Raw genomic sequence first — 6,000 nt, 5'->3', positions numbered from 1 at the left:
ATTCATTTGCACAATACATTTTTATATACACATTTTTATATACAAGACATTTTTATAAAACAACCAGTAACCAAAATAAACATCACTGGGGCGGCAGCCCCAGGTTTACCAAACAGAAAGGGAATTCTAGTTACCTCATCCTTCCCCAAGGTTACATCACTGGGGCGGTAGCCCCAGTTAGGTCACACAGAAAGGGGAACTCTACGTAGTAAGGGTTATAATCCCCAAGCGCGGCCGAAGGCTACCTACGCAGAAAGGAATTCTACGCAAAAATACCGTGGACGCAAGTAAAAATTGCGATTTTTGGCCATTTTTCTAAGGGGTCCGTAGGGAACCATAGGGGCCTAGGTGGTCGGGGGTTGCATTTTTGTCAATGGCGGTTCATGCCCTCTCCAAAAGGTCGGTTGGAGGTGCCACGCCCACTCCCCCTTCGCCCACCGCACCTTTAACGAACGGCCATAATGGAAAGTTTCCCCGCTCATTGACCGATATCAACAACATTTTGTGTACAAATGCTAATAGTTTTTAAGTTATTCGTTGTTAAAATTTCCGGCTGAGATTTCCATTACGGAACCAATTGCTATTCCGTGCAAAGTATACTGAATTTTTTTATGGAACTCGTTGGGGATACTAATGGAGGTCTACTTTAACTATATTCTCACTTTCACAATGTTGTTGCTAATAGTACTTAAGTTATTTGTTGTTAAAATATCCCGCCTGATATCACTATATTTTATTATAACCCCTCACCTATCACTTTTATTTACACGAATACATTATCCTTAAAAGGTTCGCATGCGTTTGTAATACTTAAATATACAATTATTAATTAATTAGTTAAGTAAAACGCGTTTATAAATGTCTTCACAAACGTTTGCACATTTCAAAAACAAGCAGAAATAACAATGGCTGACAGTAACACAAAATGTATGCTACCATACGTTAAAAAAAATACACCACAAATAAGTGCGTATAATTAGAGGGGGGTATAAGTGTACAATACGTACATTGCTCTTATTAAAAATAATAATATTAGGATCGATAGGGGTCTTACTCCTGATCATAACGGTATAAGTTTTTTCGGGGCGAAATAATATTTACTGGTGTTATTGTAGTTCAAAGTACACAAATGTAGAAAACGTACATAGATAATTTTATAAATAATGAAAATTTTTAATAAAAAATCGCACGGCGCTTTTTCCATAAAAATCAATACTTCGATAAATAATGAAAATTTTTAATAAAAAATCGCGCAATGTTTTATTAAAAATCTTCGACTTCGGAGCTTTCCCATTAAAATCAATACTTCGATAAATAACTAAGTTAACATTTTTATTACAAAATCTCTCCACTTTAGACTAAATCACTTTTTTTATCAATACAACGATATTTAATTAAAAACATTAATTGCAATGCCCGTTTTTATTGTTTCTCGTTTTCAGTGCTTTTTTTTGGGAATTTTTTGCTGTGTGGCAGCACCGACATTTTAGTTCAATTGGTTTACAAAGCAAAAAGTGAGGTTGAAGTTGACATTTTTTGCAACTTAAAATTTAATTTTTATAAAAACTATAAGCCACCGGGGGGTGGGGTTTTCAGATTTACATTCACAAAAAGCCGCTCTAAACCCCCTCATTTTTGTGTGTTTTTTTTTTTTAAAGCCGGGTTCCGTATCGCAAAATATTTGCCTTTTGGTCACATACTTTCATATATATAAATGCACATAACACTCCATCTAATAGGTTGCACACTTTTATTTTAATTTATCTTGTATATAAATCACTTCAATCCAACTTTTATTAACTTGTAAACTACATTAAATTGCACCACTATTTAAAATAACACATGGTTGCTTACTGCCACATAAGATGTGTTGCCATACTATACAAAACAATACAAGAGAAAGGAGAATTCTACGTAGTGAGGGTCATAATCCCTAAGTGCGGCCGAAGGCCGCCTACGCAGAAAGGTGTCCTCTACAAAAGGCGCTCAGCCCCCTTCTTTGGCAACACAGAAAGGAGAATTCTACTTAGTGAGGGTTATAATCCCTAAGTGCGGCCGAAGGGTGCCTACGCATAAAGGTGTTCTCTGCCTCATGTAAATACGGCATTATGACCAGATACATACCAGGTAAATGCGCTATTATAATCCCTAAGTGTGGCCGAAGGCCGCCTACGCAGAAAGAAGGTCTATGCTAAAATACTATCATATTGCTATTATAACAACTATTTTCAATTAACTTTTTTATACTAAATCGCCCGATATCCAACTTGGGATAATTTCCATTATTAAAAAATTCTGTTTGTTATATTCACTTCAAACTGCTCAGTTTGCCTCGCAAAATTCCGTTTTTCCTCCATTTTCAAAAGGTTCCATAGGGGGCTATGGGAGGATCCTATCGGAGGGTGCGGCTTTTTAGAAAGTGGGGACTGTCCCCTTTCTAATGGGAGGGGTTTAATCGGCTCGTATAAGGTGGAAGGTTATATTAAGAATCCTAAGCTGTTTTCGCATTTTGTTTTACTTCGTGATAGAAAAGATGAAAAAATAAATGATAAAAAGGCGAAGGTAAAAAAGTGAAGGCAAAATTAACGATAAAAACATACATATGTATCTCTATATACATTCATATGCACATAAGAATTAGGGTAACTGAAAGGGAAAACAATTTATTGACATTTTTAGACAAGAATCGAGTATATCTAGTCAAGGAAAATATAGTTATCGAAAATTAACAAGTTGTCTAAATATATCGATTCATCGAATTTTATAGTTGTCGAAATATTTGTGGAGTTATCATAATGTGTCGAGTCTTTTCATCTTATCAAGCTAGAGATATTTTTTATTTTATCTAAATTTGTTGGTATTTATCGAATTTTTGAATTTTCAAAGTATATGGAGTTATTAAAATTTATAGGGTTATATAAGTTTATCGAGTTATCACACCTTATTGAAATTTATTGAGTTATCGAGTGAATGAAACGCACAGAATCTAACTTTATCGATAGTTATCGAAATCTATCGATAGTTATCGAAATCTATCGATAGTTATCGAAATTTATCGATATTACGTTTTACTTGTAGATACAAAGCTGAAGATTTTCCGGTAAGTATACTTGTACCTTAGAAGTTAGACGACGTGCAATGTCTGATTAGACGACTTGCTATGTCTGAAAGCATCTCTAGGGCTCTTGGGAAAACTAGAAAAACAGTCGAATTTCTACAGTAACTGGCACTCCTAGTATACATACATATGTACATCCGAATCGCAGCGGCACCATATACAGCAAAAGCACGATGCTGCTGGTGTATGCAGATGATATTGACATCGTTGGCCTGAAAACCAGGGATGTCAGCGTAGCATTTTGAAGCTTAGAAAAAAAGCTAACGAGGTTGGTCTGGCGGTGATCGAGGAGAAGACAAAGTACCTCCTGGCAGCACATGATACGTCTTCGCGTATTGGGACACACTTCACTGTTGGCAGTCATAACTTTGAAGTAGTGAGGGACTTTGTTTACTTTAGGATCCAGCATAAACACAACCAATAATGTCAGTCTGGGGATAAAGCGAAGAATAACTCTTGCCAACTCGTGCTACTTTGACTCGGTAGGCAATTGAAAAGCAGAGCTCTCTTTCGACGAACAAAAATCACGCTCTACAAATCTCTCACCATGCCCGCTCTTTTATATGGCGCAGAAACGTGGACGATGTCTAACAAAGATGAGAGTGCTTTGGGGCTTTCGAGAGAACTATTCTTCACAAGATCTATGGCCCCGTTCGCGTGGGCGACGAGTATCGAAGAAGATGGAATAACGAACAGATGGTCAATTCCCGTTCTGCGTTATCGTGAAGTGAAAAGTATAAAATTAACACCGAAATAACTGCGGTGTAAAAGTGTTATTTTCATCACTTCAGAATAACGCAGAATGAGAATTGACCCTCTGTACGAGCATTTTAACGACGTAAGATGAACAACTGGCGCAAATCTGCAAAGGAGAGAGGCAACTGGCGAAGTGTTTTGTTCTCGGCACAAACCGACAAACGGTTGTAGTGCCAAATAAGAAGAAGAAGATATATGTACATACATACATGTGTAAGTTAAGAATTCTAGTGTTTTAAAAAACTTTCATAAAGCAGTCGGCCATAACTACGAGCTAAACTAACTCTCTTGAATAGTTTATTTTCACATTTCCACAAATCAAAACAAACGTTTTGTGGAATATAAAATCCGTTTGGTAACTCTCACATTTCGTTGACCTGCGCTTGTGCACAATTCCCGCTTGCTCATTGTCTTGCAGACGTGTTGAGTGTATTTCAGCTTCATGGGTATTATTTCTGTTTTACTCGACTATTCGTTGTCGGCTTGTAAAGTCTAATATTTGGCTTAATTTTTTATTGGTATTAAACGTGAGTAGTGTGGGTATTTTCATTCAGACAAAAAATGCAGATTTGAAAGGAAGAAAATATAAATATTGTGTACATTCTTCAAGTGTCTAGTGTTGTTTGTATATCAATATGAGCATACATAAATATGCATATACATATGTATGTACGTGCATATGTACATATATCTGCCTTCTGTTGAACGGAAATGTTAATCGAGTGATTAATGTTGGATTACTGATTTGGTTAAGCAGCACTATTTGCTTGAAATCGCATTCAAATGAAGATACATACATACATAAATACAGTGGTCGAAAAAATCATAGCCGCTTCTCATTTTGACAAGTTTTAACATATTATTTTTGTTGTTATTTAATTCTACTTATTTGTTCAAAGAAATAAAGTTCATTCTTTAACAAAACTCATGTAAATCCAAGATTCAAACTTTGTGGAATATTAAAACAAAAAATTTACAAAACGTTCGTACAAATTTAGAGATTTTTTAATTAAATATCCTAGAAAGAACTGAGTATGCAGTTTTGTAGCCCATGGAATGCTAGTAGAATAAAGTGCAAGTATCAAATGGCTAAAAATTACCGTTGATTTTTTAGAATATTTTTTGTCGAAGATGAAACGGTTTTCTTCCATATAAAAATAATGGCCAAATTCTGTATCGTTGACAAAAATTTTGTAACTGACAAATTTAAACTTTTTCATATATTTTTCCGTAAAAAACTATGACAAGAATTAGACACTGTTACAGAATAGAGCGGTAAATTGTGTGTATTCGTTAAATATAATAGAAATATAATAGTAAAAAAAAAGATATTTTTAAAACAAACTTTCTAAATAGGAACGAATCGCACTATAAATACTTGTTTACCCAATATCTCGACGCCTGCGCCACCTATCGGTAAATTTTTTAGTGGAGTTATTTTTTTCATGTAATTAATATACGTTCTGAATATGAACATTAATCGGATTATAAATACGGGGTCTTCAAATATCTCGACTCCTGTACCACCTATCGGATTAATTCATCCTTGGTATTGCATTGTCATCAGATTCTGAGCCAACTGCGAATTATTAAGTCTCTAGGTCATCGGGAAGATGGTCAAAAATTGATTGCAAGATAAGATTTGAGCCAAACAGACACACATACATACAGAGCAAGTTAAATAAAAGCTTGTAAAAATTAACCGTAATTTTTAGCCATTTGAAGCTTGTACTTTATTCTACTAGAATTTTTCTCGGTGGCACGTCTATAACCCAATTTGCCACAGAACGAGGACGAGTTCGAATCAAAGTCGATACGACGTCGGTTTGGTGAAGTCGTTTGTGTGAACTCGAAACGACGCACAGTTCACATTTAGCACGAAAAAAAATCGTATCTCCTATAAACCGTGACCAATTTTCCTCAAATAACAAACATATTAATCTGCTTTAGAAGAAGCACATTTCAAATGAAAACTCATTTTGATACCTCTTCCGGTACCGGAATTATAGACTAAAGCATGGTCACAAGAAATTGCTAAGACACACTATCTGTTAAATTATGCAAAGTATGACAATACGGGTGTCAAGTAAAAAGTAATCGGAAGTATTTTAACACAGACATATTTT

The 6,000-nt window shown here is 35.2% G+C and overlaps 1 protein-coding gene across 5 annotated transcripts in view; it reads left to right on the top strand.

Annotated features, from left to right (window-relative positions):
- Positions 1-6,000, top strand: part of arm (armadillo) — a 58,661-nt gene that overhangs the window by 2,510 nt on the left and 50,151 nt on the right. The window contains exon 1 of one of the 5 annotated variants that reach the window (XM_017622870.1): positions 4,337-4,401. The exons of the other annotated variants lie outside the window; for them this stretch is intronic. The gene's annotated coding sequence lies outside the window, so the exon portion shown is untranslated. Of the gene's footprint in view, positions 1-4,336; positions 4,402-6,000 lie in introns of those variants that run through there. 5 annotated transcript variants of the gene reach the window in all.

Source organism: Rhagoletis zephyria, unplaced genomic scaffold, assembly GCF_001687245.7.
Source record: "Rhagoletis zephyria isolate East Lansing unplaced genomic scaffold, Rhagoletis_zephyria_1.1 Rzeph_scaffold_02955, whole genome shotgun sequence".
Classification (NCBI taxonomy): Eukaryota; Metazoa; Arthropoda; class Insecta; order Diptera; family Tephritidae; genus Rhagoletis; species Rhagoletis zephyria.
Note: the sequence above shows the minus strand (reverse complement) of the source record. Positions and strands in the feature narration are given on the sequence as shown.